The sequence below is a fragment of the Camarhynchus parvulus genome, chromosome 4 (assembly GCF_901933205.1).
Source record: "Camarhynchus parvulus chromosome 4, STF_HiC, whole genome shotgun sequence".
In the NCBI taxonomy this organism is placed as follows: domain Eukaryota; kingdom Metazoa; phylum Chordata; class Aves; order Passeriformes; family Thraupidae; genus Camarhynchus; species Camarhynchus parvulus.
The window spans coordinates 3,046,430-3,074,241 of NC_044574.1; the positions used below are offsets into that span (position 1 = coordinate 3,046,430).

The 27,812-nt window shown below is 52.0% G+C and overlaps 1 protein-coding gene across 1 annotated transcript in view; it reads left to right on the forward strand.

Moving 5' to 3' along the window:
• The first annotated feature begins 1,536 nt into the window (after positions 1-1,536).
• LZTS3 (leucine zipper tumor suppressor family member 3) overlaps positions 1,537-27,812 on the forward strand; it is a 50,096-nt gene continuing 23,820 nt past the window's right edge. Inside the window, exon 1 of the mRNA XM_030948400.1 lies at positions 1,537-1,697. The gene's annotated coding sequence lies outside the window, so the exon portion shown is untranslated. The remainder of the gene's footprint in view (positions 1,698-27,812) is intronic.

Consider the following 27,812-nt stretch of genomic DNA (forward strand, 5'->3'; position numbering starts at 1 on the left):
CCATGAGCTTCCTGTAGGACACCTCCTACCCTTGCAGGGTTCCCAAAAGAGGCTGCACTGCCGGGCTCAGAGCAGACCAGGCTGCCCAGGAAGGCCAGGACAGACCCCCCCAGTTGTCCATGCAGGATTTAAGTTGCTCCACAGCTCGGCAGTGCTGGTGGGAAGCAGCAGAGTCCCACCCACAGCAGAGGTGGCTTTGCTGAGCCAGTCTAATCCTGGTCCTCAAAGGCTGTAAGTAAATCAGGGAACCTCAGCTGCCCTTTCCATCCCAGCAGGATCACACACAGCCCCTGGAGCTCTGTCAGCAGCAACCTGTGCAGGGAGACACTCACAGCCTGAGGTTCTGGGGGCGCAGCTGAGGGCCTGGCCAGCACCATTAGCAGCAATAATTAATTACCTGCTCTGCTGTTTCACTGGAAAGCTGCAGAATTCAGTCACAGCAATTTCCTGCCTCTTTCCTCCCTCCTGGGACTCCTGACAGATGAGCATGAGGGGTGTAACCTCCATCTATCCATGGAAAGGCTGAGGAGAGAGCAGCGTGTGCTGCAGGACCTGAACTGGGAGCGCTGTGCCACCAACCCCTCCATGGATAGCACCATGAGCTTTCCCTTTCCCTTTCCCTTTCCCTTTCCCTTTCCCTTTCCCTTTCCCTTTCCCTTTCCCTTTCCCTTTCCCTTTCCCTTTCCCTTTCCCTTTCCCTTTCCCTTTCCCCTTCCCTTTCCCTTTCCTTCCCTTTCCCTTTCCCTTTCCCTTTCCCTTTCCCTTTCCCTTCCCTTTCCCCTTTCCCCTTCCCCTTCCCCTTCCCCTTCCCCTTTCCCTTCTGGCATCTCTCATTTCTCCTTGGAGAAGACAACTCCGTGCAGTGTCACAGCCAGGAGCTGCTCTGCCTTCAGCCCTTGGCCATTTGGATGTCCCTTTCTCAGCTCATCCATGTCAGAGGGAATTTGGGGAGTTTGTCCCCACCCCCTGAGAGCTCAGGTCCTTGGATTCTCCGTGGGATGGGAGAAGTTGTTTCCTCTCCCACACTGACCTCACATCCCCATCAGGGGTTCAGGCTGTGCCCCCTCCACCCCAAAGGGCTCTGCTCCTGGAAATGGCGGGGGGAGAACAGGGACCAAAATGGGATTTTCGTGGTGGATCCAGGCAGGCAGACTTGGCTCCCACCCCGGGGCTGCCCGAGCCCCTCCAACCCCAGCCAGACACCCCCTGCCCCACTGCCGGGGCTCAGCTCTATTCGGGGGCTCTTTTTTGGAGGGCATGAGGCTGCAGAGGACAGAACCAGGGCACCGGCACACCCCAAACACCCCGGAGCCCTGTTTGGGGGGGGGCGGCGACAAGGCGAGGGAGGTGCGAGCATCACCCCAGCATCCCCATCCATGTCCGCGGGGACAGAGCCCTGTCCTGGGGGGTGGCGAGGGAAGAGTTAAAGGGAAGGCGAGCAGATCCTCCTCCATCCTGCCGGTGCTCGCTGTTAGGCTGCTGCTGTGACAGGGGGTGGGGTCGGGGCTGGCCGCCGTTTGCCGCAAGAAGGGGGGGGAAACGTGGCTGCGAGTGTGTGCGTGTGTGTGTGTGTGAGAGTGTGTGTTGGTGACACAGGACAAAATGAGATAATGAGACCCCTCGGACGGGAGCGGCCGCCCGGCTGCTGCCAGCCCTGATCCCGGCCCCATCGCTGCTGCCCGGCATCCCCGCCAAGAGTAAGGCTCGGCGCTGGGAAGCGACTGGGAGGAACTGGGAGAGGGGGGAGGTGGGATGGGGTGGGGGGTGATGATGAGGGGGGGTCTCCCGGGGGTGGGGTGCACGGAGGGAGAGGTTCGAGCTGATTATTATTCGGGGACCTGATGCTGGAGCTTGGCGCGCCTGAACCACCCACCCAGATGTGATTTTGGGGGGAGGGGAGGATTTTTGGGGAGGGGGTGGGGTGGAGGATGGGCTGGCAGCGCCGATTTCGGGTGTGATGGAGGGGAGGGAGCCGTGTTTGTGCCTAAAGTCGCAGCTGCCTGGATTTGGCCCCGCGGGGCCATCGGGATGTGACAGCACCCAAAAATAGAGTGCGAGGCGGGGAGGAGCGGCGAGGGGAGGTGGGGGGGGGGCAGACTCGTGTGCCAGTGCCAGGGCCGGGTTATTCCCCTTCGTCACCTTTCCCTCGCCTTCTCTCTTTATTTCTTTATTTCTTTGATGTCGGGGAGGGGAGCGGTGCCTGGGGCTGGGGGTTGCGCTGGAGGCACGGAGGGGTTGCTGGCGGCCGGGTGATTAACGTGCAGTTGCTGGGAATTATGTCATTGCCTCGGTGCTGGGTGGCCCTCGCCCAGCAGCGGCGGTGGGGAGGGACGGACGGACGGACGGAGGACGTCATGGCAGGGGGCTCCCCGCCTGAGGCTTCACCCCGGCTTGGTGGGCACCCAGCGTTTCTCCCCATCCCCGCTTGGGACATCACCCCAGGAGGCTTTGCAGGGATGGAAGAGCGGCCCCCAGGCCATGGGTGCACGCCCACCCCGCTGCTCCTGGGGGTCCCGGGCTCCATCGCCGGGTTGTGGCCGCTCCTGATGGCTCATCCCGCTCGGAGCAGGCGGAGGTGAAGGTGGGCATCCCCTCCGCCACCTCCCACCCCGGGAGACAGCGGGGCTGGAGCTGCTGCACTGCAGCACAGAGCCCCATCCGCGCCCCTGGGTGTGCCCGGGGGGAGCAGGGACCCTCTTTACCACCCTGTGCCCTCCTCGGAGCCGAGGAGAGAGCCTGGGGACCTGTGGCTGCCAGCGGCCCCCCGGGCCAGATGGTTCCTCTGCTTCAGAGGAGGGTGTTGGGCTGCTGGGTGCTCCACACCCTCCTGGGCATCCCCCTGGGCATTCCTTGAGTATCCCCTGAGTATCCCCTGAGTACCCCCCAAGCATCTCCTGAGCATTCCCTGAGCACCCCCTGAGCTTCCCCCCCTGAGCATCCTCTTGAACATCCCCTGGACATCCCATGAGCATCACCTGAGTCCCCCCTGAGCACCTCCTGAGCATCCCCCTGGGCATTCCCTGAGAATTCCCCCCTAAATATCCCCTTGACTATCCCCTGAGCATTCCCTGAGTATCTCCTGAGTACCCCCTGAGTATCCCCCTTGAGCACCCCCTGAGTACCCCCTGAGCATCCCCCTGGGCATCCCCTGAGTATCCCCTGAGTACCCCCTGAGCATCCCCTTGAACATCCCCTGAGCATTCCCTGAGCACCCCTTGAGTGTTCCCTGGGCGTCCCTTGAGTCCTGAGTACCCCCTGAGCATCCCCTGAGCACCCTGTGAGCTTCCCCTCCCTGAGCACCCCCTGAACATCCCCTGGGCATCCCCCCCTTAGCATCCTCTGGGCACCCCCTGAGCACCCCCTGAGTACCCCCCAAGCACCCCCTGAGCATCCCCTGAGTACTTCCTTAGCATCCCCCCTAAGCATCCCCTTGAACATCCCCTGAGCACCCCCTGAGCACCCCCTGAGCATCCCCATCCCCTTCCCCCCGTGTGGAGCTGGGGAGGGAGCACAAGGCCTCTGAGTGAGGCAGGCATGGACCCTGCTGCCCATCCACAACCTCTTCCCTCTGCTCCACACTCCCGTGGACCCCGGGGCAGCTCCGTGAACCCCCGGGCAGCTCCGTGAACCCCCGGGCAGCTCCGTGGATCCCAGGGCAGCTCCGTGAACCCCGGGCAGCTCCGTGAACCCCCGGGCAGCTCCGTGGAGCCCCGGGCAGCTCCGTGGGTTCCAGGGCAGCTCCATGGATGCCCGGGCAGCTCAGTGGGTCCCCGGGCAGCTCCATGCTCCACGGCAGAGGCTCGGACAAGGAGGGGAGCAGGCAGGAAGGCTGCAGGGAGATGTGCAGTGGAGGTAGGAAGGGCGGGCACGGCTCTAGTGGGGCATTTTCTGGCATTTTCTGCCCCACAGGAGGGAGGGGATGCCGACAGCTCCCTGAATTCCAGCTGGGAGCCAGAGGTGCCGCGGCAGCCGGGGGATGCCGCTTGCCCCGCGGGATAACCTTTGGCAGCTCCCTCCGCTCCCAACACCCTCCGGCACATCCTTCATCCTCCAAGCTGCTCAGGCAGCGAATTTTGCAAGCGCTGAGCCCTCCAGGGAGGTGCTGGCATAACGGGGAGCGCAGGGCACCCCAAATTTGGGGCAGGCAGGAGCGGGAGGCCGCTCCATCCCCCGGCCGTGCCCTCTCTCCGGGCGGGCTCGGTTTGTTTATGTGTGGCCCTGGTTGGAGCGGCGATCTGGCGTGGCTAAATATAGCAGCGATGCTGTCATCCGAGTTCAGCCTGGCTGGGGAATTTATTTTCTGCAAAGGCTGCGAGGCGAACGGGCTGGGAACAGGCGTGGAAATGCCGGAGCCGTGCGATGATGCCCTGGCTGCAAGGGCAGCGGGCACCTTGTCCCCGGTGTCGCTTTTGTGATGGCAACAGGGCAGAGGAGGGGTGGTGGAGGGGCTGAAATTGGCCCTGCTGGCTCGCTGGGGCATTTAAACACGGCGCGGTGCCTGTGTGGCTTCAGTTCTCCATGCAGGGAAGGGATCCCCTCCTCCTCCTCTTCCTCCTCTTCCTCCTCCAACTCTTCCTTGCTGGCGCCCCCAGGGATCAACTCCCAGCCCTCTCAGATGTAAAAGGAGCATCTGAAGGTCCCACATCTGGCTGTGGGTATCTGGGAGAGAGCAGCAGCAGCTCGTCCTAAAAGAGGTGGGACTGGAGAGCCCGCCGTCCCTGGGGGCTGCAGCATCAGCCCCAGGCATCCCCTGCTGCTTCCATCACCATGAAAAAGCATCTTTGATCACCCATCCCGGGAAGAAACGGGGAAAAAGACAGAAAGACAGGTCCCCTGACTTGCAAAAACACCAGGCAGATGGGGAGGGTGTTTTCCACACATGCACTGTGAAAACCACGTTGCATCAGCTGTCGGAGCTCCATGTGGATGGAGCGGGAATGTGGATAAACTGGCTGCAAAAAAAAAAGTTTCTGAAGGGAGTTCTATCCCGACAGGGAAGGTTAAGAGTTAAGATGGTGTTGCTGGAGCTGTTGAAGGGTTTAAAATCTGCTTTCTCCCGGAGAGGAACTGAGCCATGCCCAGGGCTGTCAGAGAAACCCAGCAAACAAAGGGTGAAACGAGGAGATTTCTTGTTTCCCTTCACAGAGGATCTTTCCCATTAGTCATTCCTGTCACAGGAGCTGGCAAACACAGTTATTATTTGAGGGATCTGAAAGTGAAATGGAGGCACGAGGCCAGGAGCCCAGACATCCCTGTCCCTGGGACTGGGGAGCAGGCAGGGACCCCCCAACCCCTCTGGCTCCCCCACACCCCTGCTCCATGCTGGGTAAAGCCCCTGGATTCATCCTCTGGTTGTGGGAGCTCTTTCCAAGGTCTAGGGAGTGGCATCCCTGGTCCTTCCCATCCCAAACCATTCCAGGGTTCCAGCAGGATAAGGTGGCACCAGGAGCCATAGGTAGGCTGGGATGCTCCATCCTGGAGGTGCTGGTGGACCAAGCACCTCAAGATCCTGCAATAATCCAGCTGCTTCCCCAAAGCACCCAAAACTCAGCTCTTCCATCACCCCACAACCCCGGGCACCTCCATGGGGGAAAGGACCAGGCTGAGCTCCACCATGGGTGGGAGGAAGGTCCAAGGAGCTCCCTGAAGAGCAAGGAAAACAAAGGTAACTATCAGGAAATTGGGATGGCTCTTGCCTTGTGATCTGGGCTGGAGCTAAGGGCTGTCCTGGCAGAGGGACCTCAAAGTCCCCTTGAGCCATGCAGGAGCTGCAGGAGTTCCTGCAGGGCTGCAAGGCTGGGGATCAGGTTCTCTGGGATTGTGGCTGAATTTCCAGCTCACAAAACTGGGGGGTTCTGCCATGAAGATGTGGGTCCTGTTGGCTTTTTCTGCTTCCTGAGGCAGAAGGATTTGAGTTTTGTCTGAGCCCATTATGAGCCTTTCTTTCCTTCAGAGCCAAATCCTGATCACAGGCCAGTGACAAGCTCCAGAGCCAGCAGATTGGTTTAGACAGGTGTGATCCCAGAACCCCAGACTCACTCAGGCTGGAAAACACCTCTGGGATCACTGAGTACCAACCTTTGACCAAACACCACCACCCCAACGAAGCCAGAGCTCTGAGTGCCACATCCACTCATGCCTTGGGTAATTCCAGGGACTGTGACTCCACCACCACCTTTCCAATGCTCAGCAAGCCTTTCCATGTAGAAATTCTCCCTGATGTCCCCCCTGACCCTCCCCTGGCCCAGCCTGAGGTCGTTCCCTCTCCTCCTGTCCCCTGTTTCCTGGGAGCAGAGCCCGACCCCCCGGCTGTCCCCTCCTGGCAGAGCCACAAGGGCCCCCCTGAGCCTCCTTTTCTCCAGGCTGAGCCCCTTCCAGCTCCCTCAGCTGCTCCTGGGGCTCCAGCCCCTTCCCCAGCTCTATTCCCTTCCCTGGATTCTCTCCAACCCCTCCAGCTCTTCCTTGTTTTGGGAGGCTCAGGAGTTTCCCCAGCACTGGAGGTGCCCCAGCAGAGCCAGCAGAGGGGACAGGCACTGCCCTGGCCCTGCTGCCACCCCAAACCTGAAAAATTCCAGGTGCCATTGGCCTCCTGCCCACCTGAGCACACCTGGGATCATGTCCAGCCCCAGTACCTCCAGCTCCTGTGGCACCAATGGGCAACAGAGCCCGTTCCCTTTGCAGGGAGCCCAGGAAAAAGGCAATCAGATCATTAACACATGCTGCTCTTCACACAACCAACCTCACAAGTATTTATCAGCTGGAGAAACACACGGGCTCACAAGTTGCCAAGTAACATAACAAGAGGAGCTTTTAAATAAATATCTGTGCTTCTGTGGGTGAGGAATTAACCAAATCCCTTGGTGTGTGGCCCAAAGAGCTGCTTTGCTCTGGAAGCCCAGCACCAGGAATAAAAATAATGATCCAAAGCAGGAATGAAAACCTGAGATAAGCAGTGACTGTCTGTCTGTCCAGCACTAGAGGGAATTCCTGCTGGGAAGGTCTGGGGAGTGATGCCAAAAGTTGGGAGCAGGATGGGATGGGGGGTTTATTTAGGAAGGGAGGTGAGAACAAGCCCAGTGGACCAGGCTGGGTCTCATCCTGCACTCACAGATATCTCCTAAACACCCACAGAACCAATCTTCTCTGTGTGTTCAGGATTTCTTGCTGTACATGGTTGTTTCTACAACCTCGTTGTTGTTCTCCATGTTCCCCCCAGCCCTCAGAAGAGTCCATCCCTTCCTCTCCTAACCAGCTGGGAATGTCCCAGAAATCCAGCAGGAATATTGGGGTGGGCAATCCCCCTGTCTGTTTCCCAGCAGAGCCCAGACAAACTCATCTCCTGCAGCTCAGGAGGCCTTTGGGACTAGCCAAACCCAGCCTGCTGACATTCCTCAGCCTGCCCAGGTGTGTTCTGCACTGCCCAGATAGCCAGGCTTGGTTCCCCGGGTACTAAATCCTATTAAATCCTTGCTCTGAGGTCAGTTTGGAAGTTTTGGGAGTTGCTTGTGGGGGGGGTCAGTGCTGCCAGAGGAGACCAGGTGGGTTTGCAGATGGATTTCCAGTTCCTTCTTCCATGGGGAAACTCTGGCTTGTGCGGTTGGGATTTCATGGTCTGGATCTTAAAACCATCTCATTCCACCCCCCTGACATGAGCAGGGACACCTCCCACCATCCCAGGTCACTCCAAGCCCTGTCCAACGTGGCCTTGGACACTTCCAGGGATCCAGGGGCTTCTCTGGGCACCCTGTGCCAGGGCCTCCCCACCTTCACAGGGAGGAATTTTCCCCTAATATCCCATCTGAGTCCCTCTCCAGCTCTGTTGGAGGCCCTTGAGGCACAGGAAGGTGCTGGAAGATCTCCCCAGAGTTTTCTCTTCTCCAAGATGAACACCCCCAGCTCTCCCAGTCGGTCACCTCATTTAGCGAGATGCTCCCATACAAATCCACCACCTCCCCACCACCACCACAGGCCTTTGAGTCTTTTGCAAGCAAGTTGTAATTTTGGGCCCATTTGGGGTCATTTTGGGCCTGTTTAGGGTCATTTTGGGCCCATTTGGTGGCAATTTGGGGGAAATTTGGGTGTTCTTGCCTGAACCAAAACATGAGGAGACACAACCTGGACATGGAGCTGGTTGGCAAAGTCAACTTGGAGTGTGGTTTTGGGGGGCAGACACTGCCCAGGCCTGGTGAGCCCAGCTAGGCCCAGTCCCAGTGGGCCTGTCTGGGCCCAGTCCTGGTGGGCCTGTTCGGCCCAGTCCCGGTGGGCCCGGCTAGGCCCAGTCCCGGTGGGCCTGTCCGGGCCTAGTCCTGGTGGGCCCAGCTGAGGGGGTGAGAGGACCCTGACTGGCTGAGGTGATGGTGGTGGGTGTCACCACCCCAAGCAGCTGTAGATGCCCCATCCCTGGAAAAACTGGGATGCAGGGAACTCCTCCCTGTGCCCCAAACCAAGGCACAGGGGGAGGAGGTCAGAGCTTTTCTTAGCCCAGCTGCTGGAGCTGGGAAAATCAGCCCAGCTTTTGGGCACAGGAGCTCATCTCCTCCTTGTCCCTGCTTTCTAATTATATCAGCTGATCTAGCACAGGCTCCTTCGCTCCCCACGGGCTGCTGCCTTCATTCCATCCCTGACTCTGCCCTTGGCAAGCTCTTGGAGGAGCAGCCAAGCCATCCCAGAGGAGATGTTGGCATGGCAGGAGTGGCTGCCTCACCTCAGATGTTCCCCTACAGTGCAGTCCCTGCCTCCAGCACTGTCAGGAATGGCAAGGGGACAGGGGACAGCTGAAATGTGGGTCTCTTTGAACTAGGTTTCATAAACTCTTGGAGATCTATTTCACACCCAAGATAGCTCAGCTACCTTAGAAGGCATAAAATCAGCAGGATGGTGTCCGTGGTAGTGTTGAGAACAAAAGGTTTTAATAAAAAGCAAAATAACAAAACTCTTTACAGGAAAAACAAAGCCAGGTGCAAGAGGTCTTCTTGCTCTTGGTAAAACACCTCACAAAAGTGGTTATTTCCTTTTGATCTCTTCTTTTTCTAGTAAATTACTCAGGTGGGACTTTTTGCCTTCTGTCCAATTGGCTATCCTTAAGTTTGAGGTGAAGTCCCCCAGGTCCTATGAGATAACTTTTCACCTAATTGAGGATAGAAACTTCTGGACTTTTCCTTTTTATGGGGACAAAGGATAGTCTTGTCACTCCATCAACAGGGGGCACATTCCTATATCTCACCCTTTCTATATATCTAAAAGGAAAGAGGAGAAAGGTATATGATTTGAAAAAGTTTTATTTTTGTCTATAGGAACGTCTATAACAGACAGGCACATGTTGGTGTTTGTTGGGCCAGGCTGTGATCCAAAGTGTGGGATGGAAGACAGGAAAGGCTGTCCCTATTATGGGGATTGGCTCCTCAAGGTGGCTCAGAGACACCAGGGCAGAAAGGAGAGGATGAAAACATCCCCCAAAATCATCAGGGATGCTGGGATGAGATGGGCAGAGCAGCATCCCCACAGGCCCCTGCACCCCAAGGCTCTCCTGCCCAGGGGAGGGGGTCCCTGGTGGTCCAGGAAAAGACCAGGACCTGGTTTTGGCTCAAATCTCTCCCTCCTCCAACAAACAAGTTTCCCAAAAGGTCTCTGCTAGGAAAATCCACATCTCCACCCTGTGCAGCTCAGCAAGTACACAAACACTCGTCTGCAGGAGCCAGCTGAGCACAGTGCCAGGCTCAGGGAGACCCTGATGCTCTCCCAGCTCCTCCAGCAATGTAAATAAATCACTGCTGCCCAGCTGGTGCCCAGCCAGCCCCTGCACAGCAGGACTTTGTTCCTCTCCCGCACTCTTCCTCCCACCTGCCCCACTCTTCCTCCCTCCTGGTGCTTTTCCAAACCCCAGGGCTCGATCTCTTTGGGGATCAGGGTGTCCCCAACACTCAGGAGTGGTTTCAGTGCTGTTGAGGCCCAAGTGGAAAGTTTTAGTCTGTTTTGTTCCCCGCTGCTGGCACTCGGTGCTGTCCTTGGCGCATTCCTCAACCTCAGTTTCCCTCTGCAGCCTCCCAAGGGGTTGTACAGACTGGGGGCTAATCTGGGGACTAGGATGAGGTATTTCCAAACCAGACTTTGTGGCTGCAGGTGTTTGGGGTGGGCAATCCCCGTGTCTGTTTCCCAGCAGAGCCCAGACAAACTCATCTCCTGCAGCTCAGGAGGCCTTTGGGAACAGCCAAACCCAGCTTGTTGACATTCCTCAGTGCCAGCCAAGAGCTTTGCCTTCCCCTCCACACTCTCAGGGGCCCAAATTAGCTTTTAATAATAATATTTCATTAGGAAAAAAAATAGATTAAATAAATAAATCCCCGTGCAAACAATCCGGCCTTGGCGCCCGCCGGGACAGCAAACACTCCCCGAGGGGCACCAGGTGTGGTGCATTCCTGATAGCTGGAAAAGAAAGGAGCCATTATTCCATTCTTTCCCTCTCTGTGCCATGTCACGGTGAGCAGGAGCAGCCAGCCCGGCTCCAGGCAGGGCTGGGTTGTGCCCAGCACTGTGGGAGGTGGGTACCTGGCTTTGGGAAGAGCTCCCTGAGCCAAGGCCCGAGCTCCAGAGCTGATTAGTGGTGGCGTTTCTTTGTTCCACACGTTTCCTCCTGGCGGAGGTGAGGCGTTTCAGGCGATAAAAGGGATCTGTTTGTTTTAAAAACGAGCCCTGCAAGTCACCCCAGCGATCCCTGAGTGCCCACGTTCCTGGCACAGCCATCCCAGCCTTTCTGTGGATACATCCACCACTCAGGTTATTCCTCACAGCTGGAAAATTTGATTTTTTTCCTTCTTTAATGAAGTTTCCCATCGATCTGTTGTCGTCTTTCCCTCTCATCCTCAAAAGAGAAGTTGAGGACAGGCAGGACGCGGTGGTATGGCCCCAATCCCAGCTTTGACCAGGATAAAAAGCAGGGAAAACCCTTTCCTCTAGCTCTCCACCCTCGCCTTTGGAGTGCAAAGCAATTTTGCACCCCTCCAGGGTTTGAAAGGCAGGCAGAGATTTGGGCTGCTGGATAATGTTTCTCTGGGCCAGCTGCTGGGATAAAACCAGGGCATCTGGCAGCTCCTGAGCTGGGCAGCTGAGCTCCTGCCTGAATTCCAGCACGGCCTTGGAATCACAGAATTCACAGAAATCACAGAAATCACAGAAATCACAGAATCCACAGAATTCAGAGACTCACAGAATCAACAGAATCACAGAATTCACAGAATTCAGAGCCACAGAATCACAGAATCATAGAATGACAGAATCCACAGAATTCACAGAGCCCACAGAATCACAGAATTCACTGAATTCACAGAATCACAGAATCCACAGAATTCAATCACAGAATCACAGAGTTCACAGAATCACAGAATTCACAGAATCAGAGAGTTCACAGAATCACAGAATCACAGAATCGCAGAATTCCCAGAATGACCAGGTTGGAAGAGACTTCCGAGACCATCCAGTCCAACCCAGCCCCAACCCCTCAACTCAACCCTGGCACCCAGTGCCACATCCAGGCTTTGTTAAACACACCCAGGGATGGTGACTCCACCACCTCCCCGGGCAGCCATTCCAGAACTTTCTCACTCTTTCTATAAAAAACTTTTTCCTGATATCCAACCTGTATTTCCCTTGGTGCAGCATCCTAGGGGCAGCACGGAGGAGGTGACACTCGCCCCTCATGGGGACATCCCAGCAGGAGCAGGGTCTCCCTTTCATGCCCCGCTGCGGGGACAAGAATCCCTTCATTTCCTTTGGATGCTTATCCTCTAAGGATCTTGATCCCGGGGGCGAGCGACAAAAACACCCTTTAAATCCATCCCAGGGGCTTAGGGGAGGATTAGCAGATGTCTCTGCAGGCTTTACACCAGGGTGTCCCACCCTCATCCAGCTCCAGGCTTGTGCTTCCCGGAGGAGAAATGATGGATGGAGCCAGCCTGGCTGGAATTGCCCTCGGGACATTCCTGCGTCCCAGGCAAGCCCAGGCTGGCCACTCGTTCCCAAAATTTGCCATCGATTTTCACCGGAGAGCTGGTTCTGGTGGGTGTCCTGTGGCACAGAGCTCTTCCCAGGGTGTTGTCACAGACATCTTTTATGAAAAATCCTTTCCTTAGGATTTTTCCTCCTGAGAAGCTGAGAGGCCTCAGGAACAAAATGTAAACAATGATTATCTGCTGCTGTGGAATGCAACAGGTGCATCTGTGATTGGTCTCATGTGGTTGTTTCTAATTAATGGCCAATCACAGTGAGATGGCTCAGACTGTCTGTCTGAGCCACAGACCTTTGTTATCATTCTTTTTTTTTCTATTCTTAGCTAGCCTTCTGATGAAATCTTTTCTTCTATTCCATTAGTATAGTTTTAATATAATATATATCATAAAATAATAAATCAGCCTTCTGAAACATGGAGTCAGATCCTCGTCTCTTCCCTCATCCTAAGACCCCTGTGAACACCGTCACGAGGTGTTTCACCCTGGAATTTTCCAGGAGGGAGAAGCTCCCCTGCTTCCCACCTTTGGGGGATCCCTACAGAGGAACCCGGGTAATTCCCCAGTGAAAATCTGACTTCTCATCCCAGGCTGGCTGGTGAGAATCACCCCTCTCCATCACCCCTTTTGTGTTCACAAGTAATTAATTACTGCCTCACTTTCCATTCTTAACACTTTTCCTCCTTAATTTGTCTCAGCGCTGGGTTGGTTTTTTTTCCCCTTAATTTCCCTGCTACCCCCCATATCCCTTTTAGGTCTCCTCAATTGCCACCCCCGAGGGCTTTTTGACTCTCAGGATGCCTTTCCTCCGGCAAACACCAGCTTGCATAATAGCTGTTGACACCACAACTACATTTGAATCGATCTTGTTTGCTAATTAGCTGATTGCAGTAATTGGCAGGAATTACCTTGGGGGATTCTGCCTCCCTGGGAGTGGCCAGTGTGTCCCAAAGAGGTGGGAATGGCAGCAGGGAGGTGATTCCTGCTCCAGGGACACCTTTTACAGGCATCCTGGGGATTCCTGGAACTGCAGAGGAATTTCTAGAGGGGAACCACAGCCTGGTGCAGGGGGTTTTAACTCCTCAGAGCTACCAAAATGTCCAGAGTAGCTATTACAGAGCCTAAAATGGGTTAAAGTTCCTGCTTCTGGGGTGAAGGGATGAGGATGTGACTCCACTCTGCCTCAAACTGCAACTGGAGATGACTCAAAAGCTGAGTTAAAGACAAACCGAGTGAAGCAGCTTTTCTCAGAGGTCATAATTCCCTTCTGGAAATTCCCTGCCACAAATTCATGGAGGATGGAACAGCATTAAAGTGAGCGAGGAAGGAGCAGGCAGTATCAGGGACAGTGTATTCTGATGGCAGCAAACGTTTGGGGGGATCCAAAGACAGCTTTGGGTGGGAGGCATCCCTGGAAAGCTCTGGGATGGGATCAGTGAGATTCTCATCTTCCCATCCCCTTTACCTCCAAGCAGCAGCTGCACAGGGAGGAGGGAGGATCATCCCTGTGCCCGGGGATCCAGTCAGGATCCAACATTCCCCGCTGTGAAATTCAGTGACAAAAGGAGAGGGACAGTAAGGGCAGGTAGGGAGTGACAGGATAAAGGGAATGGCTTTAAACTGCCAGATTTACCTTAAATACTGGGAAGAAATTGTTCCGTGGGAGGGTGAGGAGTCCTGGCACAGGTGCCCAGAGAAGCTGTGGCTGCCCCTGGATCCCTGGCAGTGTCCAAGGCCAGGTTGGACAGGGCTTGGAGCAACCTGGGATAGTGGAAGTGTCCCTGCCCACACCAGGGGGTTGGAAATGGGATGAATTTTAAGGTCCCTTCCCACCCAATCCATTCCATGCTTCTGGAATAACTCATTTTTTAAACAACACCCCAAACCAAAGCTCCTCACAGGGGCACATTTCCATCTGTGCTGCTGCTGGGGTCCCCTGATCCAGACCTGCCCCTGGTGAGGCTGAAGGAGTCTGTGAAATGCTGGTTTTTTATGAGCCATCTATTTATATTGACAGCTTCCCACGCTCCATCCCTCTAATCCTGCATCCCTTTCTACCACGCTAAGCTGCATCACTCCAATTCTTCCTTCCCCACCCCATTTTTTTTTTTTAATATTGCCCTGTAATGATCATCTTTCCACTCTTCTGGGATCTGAGAGAAATCCCAGGACTTCTTAGAGAGGATGAGCAGCAGCCCAGACCTCTCCTCGTCCTGCTTCCACGGGGCTCTTGGGAGCAAATTAATCTGAACCTGCTGTTTAAAAATGTTTCTCCTCAGGCCATGCCATTTAGTGTCTTCCTGGGTTACTAATGGACTAGAAAGCACTTCCTTGTCCCTGTGCAATATGAGAACATCAGCCTGCTTTTTCCAAACCCAGAACAGAAATTATTGAGCTTTTTTAAATTTTTTTTCCCTTCATTGTTATCAGCAATTTTCTGATCCCCAGCTTGAGGACAGGCAATGCTGCTGCTGTTATTTTGCTGCTCTTAATTTTGTAAAATCAAATTAAAAGTCACTTCCTCCCTGTGAATGTCCAGGAGAGACCTGATATGGCAAATTTCAAACTGAATTGTGGAGTAAATTCCAGAGCTTTGTTGAGCCAGAATGCCAATAAGTTTAGTCTTGGTTGCCAGTGTTGGTTCTTAAGTATTTTGGGTGGAAAAGAGAGAGCCCAAATGAAAACTGAGCTCTGCAAGACCCTTTGGTGGGTCAGGAGGCCACATCAGGTTGGATATTAGGAAAAGTTTTTTTATGGAAGCAGTGATAAAGTTCTGGAATTTTCTGCCCAGGAGGTGGTGGAGTCCACCATCCCTGGGTGTGTTTAACAAAGCCTGGATGTGGCACTGGGTGCCAGGGTTGAGTTGAGGGGTTGGGGCTGGGTTGGACTGGATGATCCTTAAGATCTCTTCCAACATGGTCATTCTGTGAATTCTGTGATCAACGAGAGCTTTTATTTTATTTTATTTTATTTTATTTTATTTTATTTTATTTTATTTTATTTTTAGTTATTATGTATTTTATTTATTTTTATTTTTATTTATTTATTAATATTTTAACTTCTTTTTATTTATTGTATTTAATTTAATGTTATTTATTTATTTATTATTTTATTTATTTTTATTGTATTTTTTAAAAAATTATTGGTTTATATTTTTATTTATTTTATTTTTTTTTTATATTTTATTTTATTTATTTTATTATTTTATTTTATTTTATATTCTATTTTATATTTTATTTTATTCTTTATTTTAAGACACTGCAAACACACAAGAAGCAGCTGGCTCCATCTCTGGGCTCCATGGGGGATTTTGTGGTGACCTTGATCAGAGGGGCGAAGAGGCTGGATCAAACCTGGCCAGGGCATGGATATCCCAATTTCCCTCTGCACAGGAGCTGTGCTGGTGGAGCTGTCACCCAGCCAGGGTGACAAGTGACACGAGTGCGGGTGGCTGGGGACGCGGCAGAAACCGCAGCGGGAGAAGGAGAATTCCGAATTCTCTGCTTTTCCCCCCTCCCCCGAAGGTCTGCAAGGTTGGACACAATGAAATTCCCTCCTCCCTGCCCTGCCCGAGGCAGCCACATCCCAGGAGGAATTCAATGCTGCCCCCGGTTCCATTCAAAACACGCCAGGGTCAAACCTTTATGAGGCAACAAAGAAAATAAACCCAAAGACAAAAAGCTATTCTGGAGGAGGGCAGGGGAAGGAAACAGCTCCCAAAATATCAGTGAGAACCTTTCCTCTGAGCCCAGCTGTGGGATGGGGGTCTCTGCTGTGGTGGGACTGAGCAGGGCAGGTGTGAGCAGATCCTTCTGCACCTTCCTCTTGCTGGGAGAGGGCCCCAGGGACCAAAGGGCAGAGTTTTGGGAATGCTGCATTAGGAACATGAATGTTGGGTTAGGATCATGAGGATCTGGGTGCTGGAGAGGGGACAGCTCTTGGTGGGATGTCTCCTGCAGGGAAAAGGGGGTTGGCTGGCACCAAAGGACCATGGACCCCTCCTCTGCCCCATTCCCTGTGGTCACCACTTCCTTGGTGGCTGTGAGGGTTCCTGGGGTCACCTGGTGTCTTCTGGAGGTTGTGTTGTTGTCCAGAGGCAGCTGGACAGACTCCAGGTCCCAACACCTCCAGAATAATTTTGATTTTTTCCCTTCATTCCTGTTCTTTAGCTGGGAGCACTGAGTGAGGCTTTTTGAGAGGTATTTGGAGTTATTCCCATGTGGGGTTACAGCTCTGGCACCCAGGAAGGGATGGGAGAAGAAATTTCAGTGAGAACCTTTCCTTTAAACCCAGCTGTGGGATGGGGGTCTCTGCTGTGGTGGGACTGAGCAGGGCAGGTGTGAGCAGATCCTTCTGCACCTTCCCCTTGGTGGGAGAGGTGCAGAATTTTGGGAATGCTGGGTTAGGATCATGAATGCTGGGTTAGGATCATGAGGATCTGGATGCTGGAGAGGGGACAGCTCTTGGTCCCTGCAGGAGGGCAGGGCTGTCCCTGGGTCACTCTGGACACAACCAAGCTCTGTTTGGAGCAGAGCAGGGAAGGATGATTCCCCCCCAGAGCCCCTGCTGTGACTCAGGGGTTTGTGGTCTGTGAGGGTGAGTCAATGGGAGCAGGAAAAGCCTGGCTATTTTTAGGACCACTGACATTTTGGGGGGGGTTTAACCCCTCTCCCTCATTCCCCCAGAGGTATCTCAGCAGTGCCTTGGTTGAAGAAGGAATAAAAGACCTTTTCCAAGGCAAACAGGTGCCAGCCTCACGGGGTGGAGCTTCCTGGGATGAGGAGATGAGGGAGGCAGGATCACGGGGACCAGCGTGAGGCTGCCGAGAGCCACAGAGGCAAAGCAAGAAGCCCCTCCCAGAAAGAATCCCAGAATTGTTTAGCTTGGAAAATCCCTCCAGAATAACCCAGTCCAACCATTCCCCCAGCGCTGCCAAGGCCACCACTGGCCATGTCCCCAAGTGTCACATCCTGTTGTGGTGTTTGAGGGTTCCCAGAATGAGGGAAGAGATGAGAATCTTGACTCCATGTTTCAGAAGGCTGATTTATTATTTTATGAGATATATTATATTAAAAGAAAATTATATATTAAAATTATACTAAAAGAATAGAAGAAAGGGTTTCATCAGAAGGAATAGAAAGGAATGGAATGATGATAAAATCTTGTGACTGACCAGAGAGTCCGAGACAGCTGGACTGTGATTGGCCATCAATTAAAAACAACCACATGAGACCAATCAAAGATTCACCTGTTGTATTCCACAGCAGCAGATAATTATTGTTTACCTTTTGTTTCTGAGGCCTCTTAGCTTCTCAGGAGAAAAAAAATCCTAGAAAAAGGATTTTTCATAAAACATGTCCATGACAACACCCAGAGTTTTCTTTCCTCCTGGCTGTAGGGTCTATGTGGCATCATAGCACAGCACAATGGCCATGTCCCCTCCACCTGCAGAAGTGACATCATGAGACTTCTCCAGGTTCCTGGGACAGCATTTCCTCTCCTTGTGTCCAGGGAAATCACATTTAGGAAGGCCTGGGATGCACCAGGCTGTTGCTCCTGGCCTTCCCAGGGAACTGGGGCCTTCAGCATCTCCTCATGGGATGAGCAGCCTCTTCCTTCCCACAGCCTGCCCAAAAAATCAGCCCCCATCTCCCCCTCCCCGCCATCCCACCTTCCTGCTGGAGAGGAATTTCTTGTCGTACCGTGCAGATTCTGCTGCTTTCGTGACAGCTGATCCATCCTCAGCCTGGAAAACTCCATGGTTTGGTTTAGTTTAGCAAAATATGAAGGTGTTTGGTGGTTTGTGTGGCTTGCATTGTTGGGGGGCTTGGTTTTTGGGGTTTTTTTGGGTTTTGTTATTTGGGGGTTTTGGGGGTTGGGTTTGTTTGGGGTTTTTTTTTGGTTTGGTTTTGTTTTTTGGTGTTTTATTTTGGGTGGTTTTTGGGGGTTTTTTGTTTTGGTTTGGTTTTGTTTTTTGTTTTTTTGTTTTGTTTTGGTTTTGTTTCAGGGGGTTTTTGTTGTTGTTTTTTGGGATTTGGGGGGTTATGTTGGGTTTTGGGGGGTGTGGGGGTGTTTTTTGTTTTGTTTGTTTGTTGGTGTTTTATTTTGGGGTTTTTTGGGTTTTTTGCTTTGTTTTGGTTTCGGTTTTTGGGTTTTTTTGTTTTGGTTTGGTTTTGTTTTAGGTTTTTGTTTGGGTTTTTTTTGGGATTGGGGGGTTTTGTTGGGTTTGTGGGGGTCGGGGGGTTTTGGGGGCTTTTTTGTTTTTGGTGTTTTACTTTGGGGTTTTTTTTTTTTGTTTGTTTGGTTTGCTTTTGTTTTTTGGTTTTTTGTTTTGGTTTGGTTTTGGTTTAGTTTTTTGTTTGGTTGGTTTTTTGGGATTGGGGGACTTTGTTGGGTTTTGGGGCGTGGGGGGTTTGTTGGGGTTTTTTGGTGTTTTATTTTGGGGGGTTTTTTTTTTTTTTGTTTTGGTTTGGTTTTGTTTTTTGGTTTTTGTTTTGGTTTGGTTTTGGTTTAGTTTTTTGTTTGATTGGTTTTTGGGGGATTTTGGGTGTTTTTGTTTTGGTTTTTTGTGGAATCATGAACACAAGCACCTCCAGATTACAACAATTCGAATTTTCACAGCTCTTTCTGCACAGTCTGTTGCATTCCTGGGACACAATGGGGGCACTTAATGTTTTAGGGATGAGAATCAATAGGAAGTTTTGGGCTTGATGATCTCAGAGGTCTTTTCCAACCTCAACAATTCTATCAGCAATGGGCAGGGATAGGTGGAAAAGGGTCCCTCTGACAGCCTGCTTTATATTTCCTCAATACACTCCCCGATCTGCCTCCTGTGCAATTTACAGCAGATCCTGATGGATTTCTGGTCCATGAACTTGCCAAGTTTCCCCTCAAACACTGAATATCAAATGGCAGGGAGCTCTCCAGGCCACCAACCACTGCCTGAGGAAAGGAGTTCTTCCTCTTCTCCCTTATTTTTACCTTCATCTTCTTCCTGATGTTTTTTTTTTTTGTTTTCTAAAAAACTTTTAAAAGAATACAGCTCCACATCTGTGTGTCATTTGGCCGTGTCTGAAACGCCGCCCCAAAGCCACTGATGCTCCTGCAGAGCCCCCTGGGAATGTCTGAGCAATTTGTCAGCATTGATTCATTTTAAAAAAAACCCCAAAACTACCGAGGAAAAAGGCTGGGAATCCTCCTGGTGTGTGCACCGGCAGATCCCAGGGCAGCCCCTGTCAGCAGCACAGGTGAGATGAACGGTGTGGGATTGCTCCCAGCTCAGAGAAATTAATGAGGATGCTGTGCCAGGGTGAGTTCTGTCCCAAATAGATGAAGTGCAAGCCTGGAACATGTGCCAAGCTCCTCTGGAGCTTGTTTCACAAGTGCTGCCCATTTTCCATGCATGCCTGAGGAATTCTGCTTCCCCCAGCTCAAGGTAGGGATGAGAGGAAAGCTGAGGAGTGGAGAGAGCAGGTGCTGCCGCAGCCTCCTCCTCTGGCAAATCCTTGCACAAAGCACCAGGAATCTTTGTCTGGGTTTGGGCCACAGGTTCTGGGCTGGCTCAGCATGGATGGACAGCCCCAACCAGGAATTGCTGCATTCCTTTGGGAATATCAAGTCACAGGATGGTGGAGGTTGGAAAGAAGCTCTAAAGGTCAACACATCCAAGCATTAATGCAGCGCAGAATTCACAGAATCACAGAATCATAGAATCACAGAATTCACAGAATCATAGAATTTACAGAATCACTGAATCACAGGATTCACAGAAATCACAGAATTCACAGAATCAACAGAATCACAGAATCTCAGAATTCACAGAATCAATCACAGAATCCGCAGAATTCACAGAACCTGCAGGATCACAGAATGACAGGATCACAGAATTCACAGAATCACCAAATTCACAGAATCACAGATTAAGAGAATCACAGAATTCACAGAATCACAGAATCAATCACAGAATTACAGAATCACAGGATTCCCAGAATGAGCAGGTTGGAAGAGAACTTCAAGATCATCCAGTCCAACCCAGCCCCAACACCTCAACTCAACCCTGGCACCCAGTGCCACATCCAGGCTTTGTTAAATACACCCAGGGATGGTGACTCCAGCACCTCCCTGAGCAGCCATTCCAGAACTTTATCACCCTTTCTGTGAAAAACTTTTTCCTGTATCAAACTTAAATTTCCCTTGGTGCAGCTTGAGGCTGTGTGCTCTGGTTGTGTCAGTGCTGCTGGAGAAAGAGCCCAGCCCCAGCTGAGCACAGGCAGCTTGCAGGAGCTGTAGAGTGATGAGGGCACCTCTGAGTCTCCTTTTCTCCAGGCTGAGCACCCCCAGTTCCCTCAGTGGTTCCTCACAGGGTTTATGTTCCCAGTCCCTCCCCAGCACCCCCATGTTCACCATGAAACCACCCAAACCACACAGGAGCTCGTTTGCTCTCCTGCAAGTCACTGACAAAGCTGCTTTCCCTTTCTCCCTGCTCCCACACCACCCCTCTCCTGCCCAGGGCTGTGTCACTGGGGTATTTGAGAGATATTTTGAATTGTTCCCATGTGGGGTTAAAGCTCTGGCACCCAGGAAGGGATGGGAGAAGACTGAGAGCTGCAGGAGGGAGTGGGAGTCAAACCAGAGCCACAAAAAATCCTGTGGGGTGGGAATGGACACACACAAGGTCCCGCTTCTCCCACCTTCTCCCTGGGACACTGCTGCTGAAGAGAGAAAACTCCCAAAGATGAGGTTGTTTTGTTGTTTTTGGGGTTTTTTTAAAGGGTTCCCCAGGAGCACTGGGAGGAAAGCAGGGAAAACCAGACCTGAGCAGGGTGAGGGCAGAAGGGCAAGGCCAGCAGCTTTTTTGTCCCCAAAGGTGCAGCCACACAACACAGCTCCACATTTTGGGGAGCCACATCAAAATATTAAAAAAAAAAGCTCCAGTGATCAGTGAAAGTCACGAAGTCTGTACCTAAAGGGGATAAAAGAGAGCTGCATTTGGACTTTGGATGTGGGAGAATGGGTGCAAATTCACAAAGGGCAGGGTAAGATGGGATATTGGGAATAAATGCTTCCCTGTGAGGCTGGGGAAGCCCTGGCACAGGTTACTCAGAGAAGCTGTGGATGTCACAACTCTGGAAGTGCCCAAGGCCAGGCTGGACAGGGTTTGGAGCAATCTGGGGTTGTGGAAGGTGTCCCTGCCCATGGCAGAGGTGGGACTGGATGAGTTTTAAAGTCCCTTCCAACCCAAAGCAGTCTGTGACTCAGTTGTGATGATGATCCTCAGGCTGACTGGGGCAATGGAGAAAGGTTTGATATCAACTACGGTGAAAGGTTTGGTATCAATCACAGGGTGTCGGAGAAAAGCAGAAGAGAGGCTGCAGATATTTCAGCAGAGACATCATGGGTTTTTTTTTTCCATGCTTGCTTTCTGACTCTGGGTTTTTCTCTCCTGGGAAGACCATTTCTGATCCCTGACACATCCAGCAGCTCCAGGGATTAGTCATGAACAGGAGCAAAAGGTGCTTTTGGGCTTTTGGGCAGGTCTCACCTCGTGTCCCCTGGGTTATTCATTCCTCACAGGGCAGCTCACAGGTTTCATTAGGTCTGGCCCTAACGAGGGCTCTGCTGAGCTTTGGACTCCTCCTCTCTCCCCATCCTCCAGTTCTCTGCATCTCCTGAGTGGAATCAACACCAAACTGAGAAGCAGGGAGGAGTTGTCAGCACCCCGCCCCACGAGGCCAGCACAGAGAGGATGTTTTCCCACTTGAGGATGGTTTATCCAAGCTGCACACACGCTCTCTCACACTCACGCTCTCTCACACACACAACACAACCGTTTTCTCACCAAGCCCTTGGGATTTTGGCACTCCCTCCCACTCTCCTGGTTGTGCACAGCCCCACTTCCCAGCTGAAGTCGTTGCTGGAGGAGATGTGAAGAAATCTCTTCGCTGTTTTGTTCGCAGCAGAGCTGCTGGTGCTTTCCAGGACTCCTAGGCTGGTTATGAGCAAATGAAGGAAACCAAATTCATCCTCCCATCCATCCCTGCCCTTGCTGTGTCCCTGGTGCTGCCAGCTTGTCCTGTGGCCATCTCCAGCTCCACATGAAAACCCCTCCATCAAACCAAGAGCTTTGCAGCCTCTGCTTCCAGTTCAAAGCCTCTTTTTTCCTTTTGCTGAGGATCTGAAGGGAAGGGAGAAGTGTTCAAAGCCCAAAGCTGGTTCTGAAGTCCAAAGCTGGGGTTTGTTTTATATGATAGAGCAGAGAGCCCAGGAACCTGTGAGGGCAACACCTCCCTGCAAATCAGGTCATTTATTTAGTGAGGGAAAAAAAAGGTTCAGAGCATCAGGGCAGAAATCAAAGAGTATTTGAAGGAGGAGGGAAAGCCAAGCTCTGGCTTTGCCATTCCTGCCCTCCTGCCGGATCCCCACAGCCTGGCAGGCACTGAGGGAGACCAGGAAACTATTTCACTCTTTACAACCCCTCAGAGCTGCCCTTTCCAGGGGGACTCAGGTCAGCTGCCACACTAAACTCCAAATATTTTCCTAGCTGGCAAATGAAAAAAAAAACCCTCAGTGTGTCTGTGCCTGGCTCTGAAGCCAACGTACACGGAGTGATCAAGCCCCTGGCACACATCTTGCAGGAGCTAATTATAGAATTTGGAAGGCAATGTGATAATATTTTCTTTAGATGTGTGGTGCAGATGTAATTACTTCTCCGGAGATGCCAGCCGCAGATGACGCAGGATGCCCTTATGTAATCACCTTTTTTATGCAGCTATGGAAATTTCCCCTCCCTGGCCCATCCCTTCAACTCCTTTTTTTTTGGTCCTCACCCTAAATTCTCCGTGGTTCCTTCAGAAGATGATGGGTGAGGGCCACAGGGCAGCTGTGACTCCACCACCTCCAGAGAAATTCCATTCCTTCGTTTCCCATCCATCATCCCTCCCTGAAGGAGCAGAAGGAGTTGATGGCTGTGCATTGGCAGGGCTGGGAAAAAGGAAACCTTGGAGCCAGGTTTCCCCCATCCCTGGCATGTCCTGTGCCTTGGACCAGGAGCCAACTGCTCCATTCTCCTGATGAGGAGGAGCACCCTCCCAAAAACGGGCTGGGGATGCTGAGGATGCAAGAAAACTGCAGAGGAAAGCTGGTTTGTCCCTGCAGGGTGAAGGTTTGGTGGGTCACAAATGCTTGAGGTGCTCCAAAGGTTGCTCCACAATGCAGGAGGATCTCCCAGGTGATCCACAAAGTCATTCCTGACAGGAATCACAGCATGATCACAGCCAAAAATGCTTCCAACACAAGAGGGATTTTTGCCTGTGGATCCTTTCTGAGGTTTTCTATTTTTGCCTGTGGATCCTTAACAAGATTTTAATTTTGCCTGTGGATCCTTACCAATATTTTCCATTTTGCCTGTGGATCCTTTCTGAGGTTTTCCATTTTGCCTGTGGATCCTTTCTGATGTTTTTCATTTTGCCTGTGGATCCTTTCTGAGGTTTTCTATTTTTGCCTGTGAATCCTTACCAAGATTTTCCATTTTGCCTCTGGATCCTCTCTGTGGTTTTCCATTTTGCCTGTGGATCCTTACCGAGATTTTAATTTTGCCTGTGGATCCTTACCAAGATTTTCCATTCTGCCTGTGGATCCTTTCTGAGGTTTTCCATTCTGCCTGTGGATCCTTTTTGAGCTTTTCCATTTTACCTGTGGACCCTTGCCAAGATTTTCCTTTCTGCCTGTGGATCCTTACCAAGATTTCCCATTCTGCCTGTGGATCCTTTCTGAGGTTTCCCATTTTGTCACTTCAAAGTCTCTCTGTCCCCACAGGCCACTGAGGTACAAGCCATGGGTATCTCCAGGCCAGAGGTGTCCCCCACAACCAGTGCTGCTCAGGGGGGACACAATCCCCTGGCATGACCAGGAAAACACTGCCTTGGGTTCAGGAAACCCATACATACCCAAATACTCAGGAAAAAGCGTTGGTCAGCAGCCTGGAGGCATCACCCTGTAGAGGCAGAAAATATTTTGGCTCTGTGCTCCCACCCTCTTCCATCCCTCTTCCTGGACAAACTGGATCCTTCCTTGCTGTTTTTAAGGATTAATATGTGATGCAGAGGGGTGATTTTGAGTTCTGGGACATGCTGATGCCACCAAAGTTGCAAATCTGGGTTGTGAAGACTTTTCCTTCTTTTTTTCTCTTCATGGCATCCGAGGCAGGGCATGGATTGAGGAGGAAGAGCCTGGAGATGAGCAAGGCTGAATCCCTCAGTGGCTGGGAAGTTCAGAGAGTTGGGAAATGGGGGAATTGGCCACACAGCCCAAAGGAAAGGAAGTCAGGGAGATGGTGGCTGAGCAGAACTGGAGGCAAAATCCTGGTTCACCCACTGGGGAAACTGGTTTCCAGTCACGGGTCAGTGCCAGTGCCTGCCAAGGAATGTGTCCTCGGGGCAGGGAATGCCCACATTCCTCTGAGGACAAAGAGCCAGGGAGGCAGGAACTGGGGGATGTGTTTGCGGCACTCAGGTCATTCATTAACTGCAAATTCCAAACTCCCAGGAGTCCAGGGCCATCAGGTGGTTATGGATCCAGGTGGCATTTCAGCCCAATCCCTCCCTGTGCTCCATGGGCTGTGAGAGCTGGGTCCTTGTGGCCTGGAAAGGGACTGAGAACCTTGTGTCCTACGCAGAGAGGCCTGGGAGCCACCACGGGGGCGCTCCAGGCTTCCTGCTCCGTGTTCCACTGCCCCTCCAGGAGATCTTCCCCAAAACCTGAGGATTCACATCTTTCCGTTTCTGCTGAGGCCACTCAGCCACCAATTCCTCCCCAGAGCAGAGGCTGGCCATGATGGAGATGATGGGGATGGAGATTGGAGATGATGGAGATGTAGATTGGAGATGGAGATTGGAGATGGAGATAAATGGAGATGGAGATAAATGGAGGTGGAGATTGGAAATGGAGATGGAGATTAGAGATGGATGGAGATGGAGATGGAAATTGGAGATGGAGATGGAAATTGGACATGGAAATTGGAGATGATGGAGATGGAGATGGAAATTGGAGATGATGGAGATTGGAGATGGAGTTTGGATACGATGGAGATTGGAGATGGAGATGGAGATTGGAGATGGAGATGATGGAGATGGAGATTTGAGATGGATATGGAGATGGAAATGGAGATAGATGGACATGGACCTGGATGGAGATGGATGGGACAACATGAGCACACACAATTTAGTCCTGAGCCTGGTGTTCCTCCTGGAAAACACTCCCCGGCTGAGCCAAGGGGGCTGTGACAAATCCCTAATTCCTGATGTGGACAGAAGGGCGCTTCCCAGCATGTTCCTTGAGCGCCTGGTGATTTCAGTGTTAACCTGGCCCTCCTGGCTGCAAACTGCTTTGCTCCAATTTATTCTTGCTAGGCCTGGCCTGATGCTTTGGGACTGTGAATGGGAGATTGGTTTCCTTCCATTCTGGATAATCTCCCAAGGATGGATGGATGGATGGATGGATGGATGGATGGATGGATGGATGGATGGATGGATGGATGAATGAATGAATGAATGAATGAATGAATGAATGAATGACACACAGAATGAATGAGCAGGTTGGAAGAGACCTTCAAGATCATCCAGTCCAACCCAGCCCCAACACCTCAACTCAACTCTGGCACCCAGTGCCACATCCAGGCTTTGTTAAACACACCCAGGGATGGTGACTCCACCACCTCCCCAGGCAGAATATTCCAATATTTTATCACTCATTCTGTGAAAAACTTCTTCCTAAAATCCAGCCCGATGCATAAGGAATGGTTTTAAACTAAAAGATGAGAGATTTAGACTAAATATTAGGAAGGAATTCTGTGAGGAAGGAATTCTTCTGTGAGGGTGGGGAGGCCATGGTAAAGGGCCAGAGAAGCTGTGGCTGCTCCTGAATCCCTGAAAGTGTCCAAGGCCAGCCTGGATGGGGTTTGGAGCAACCTGGGGTAGTGAAAGGTGTCCATGCCCATGGCAGAGGGTTGGAACTGGATGATCTTTAAGGTCTCTTTCAAGCCAAACCATTCCATGACTCTAAGATTCCACAATTCTCTGACCTAGGTATTACCTGGGAAACCTGAGAATTCACATCCTCCCTGCAGATACCTCAGACCTGACCCAAATCCCGTGGCCAGCACACCCAGCACCCACTTTGGGCTTTCAGCACCCACAGGTGGAGATGCAGGAGCCTCTCCTGATTTATGGCAAGAGCTGGCCCATGCACCAGGCTGTGCCTTGCCAGCACTGCGAGGCTTTGTCTGCTCTGTGCTGGTACAGGAGGAGACAGCTTATAGCAGCAGGGATGTTTATTCCAGAATAGGAAACCATCACTCTGGATGACATAAACCAGAGTCTTTTGGCTTGCTCGTGCCGGCTCAAGCTGAGCAGGCAGATGTCATGGATTGGAGATGGAAAGTGTCCCCCAGTGGCATCAACACAGCTTTTTGGGGTCAGCCCAGCCTCAGGACCCCCTGTGGCAGCTTGGAGAAGGTGCTCTCCCACCCCCAGCTCTGTGTGGGTATGAGGAGGTCTCACACAGTCTCAAATTATTCCATTTCATGAGCAGGAAAAGCCTTTCCCAGCATTTTAACTGGCAGAGCAGTGGGGTGTCCCTGTGCTGGTGAACCCCCAGGTGCAGAGAAGGTTTGTTTGATCACACAACCAGTTTATTCTGGTTAACTGATAAACAAACTCTGGGTGCCATCCTGCTCATTTTTCCTGGGAGCTCAACCACAGAGCCTGCTCAGGCTGTGCAGGCTGCTGGGAATTTTATCAGCATTCCCAGCAGAAAGGTTGGATTTCCTGGCATGGCACAGTCATGCTCCCCTACCAGCCCCATCCTGCACGTTTGGCTGTGGTCCCTGAGATCACTCACAACAAATCAGGCCAGGCAGAATCTCTCCAAAACACAGGGAAGCCCTTGGATGTTCCACACCTGTTGATTATTACAGGAAACAGGAGATTTCCTCTGAAAACCAGGCTGGAAATCTCTGCTTCAGCAACAGAGAGAGGGGAAGAGCTTCAAGCAGAACCTGGCAAGGAGGTACTGCAGGAATTCTGGTTTCAGTGCCCAGCCTGATGGTGTCAAGCACTTCCAGGCACTGTCAGTTCACAGCTGAGGTCTGAGCTGGGTTTAGGTTGTTGTGGTGCTGGTTGGGAAGCTCTGGCGGCCTCCAGCACAAATTCAGAATTGTCTCCATCACCAGAGCTTGGCATTGCCCGGCCGAGGCACTGAGACACCCTGGGATGGAGATGCCACTTCATTCATGGCCTCAAAGTGTGTTCAACAGCCAGGGTACCCTTATTTAGTGGTTTTTTTTCTGCTCCTCAATTTGAAAATTATCCTCCCTCTAAATAAAGGAGTCTGGGTGAAGAGAGGAGGGAGGCTCTTGCTCATATTGGGATGTCTTGTATGGAAAAGGAACTCCCCAGAGGTTTCCAGGAAGAAATCCCAGTGCAGGAAGGGATTCTGCTCCCATTCCCATCTCCACCTCCACATCAAGGCTTTCCACCCCTGTTCCCTGGGGAATGTCCCAGCCCATGGATGCCCCTTCAGACATCACTGAGCTGATGTTTTCCTCCTTCTCTGCTCAGTGCAAAGAACACTGAACCACCCCAAGGACCTCAGAGAGCTTGGGGATCTTGAAATGGAACAGCTCCAAGGGAATGGAAATCACCCAGCCAGGGGGATGCCAGGAAAAGGGAAAAGAAAACAGAAGGACATGGGGACAAGGAGTTTGGACTTTGGAAGAGTAAATTTTCCTCTCTTCAAGAGGAAGAAGGCTTTGGGTGG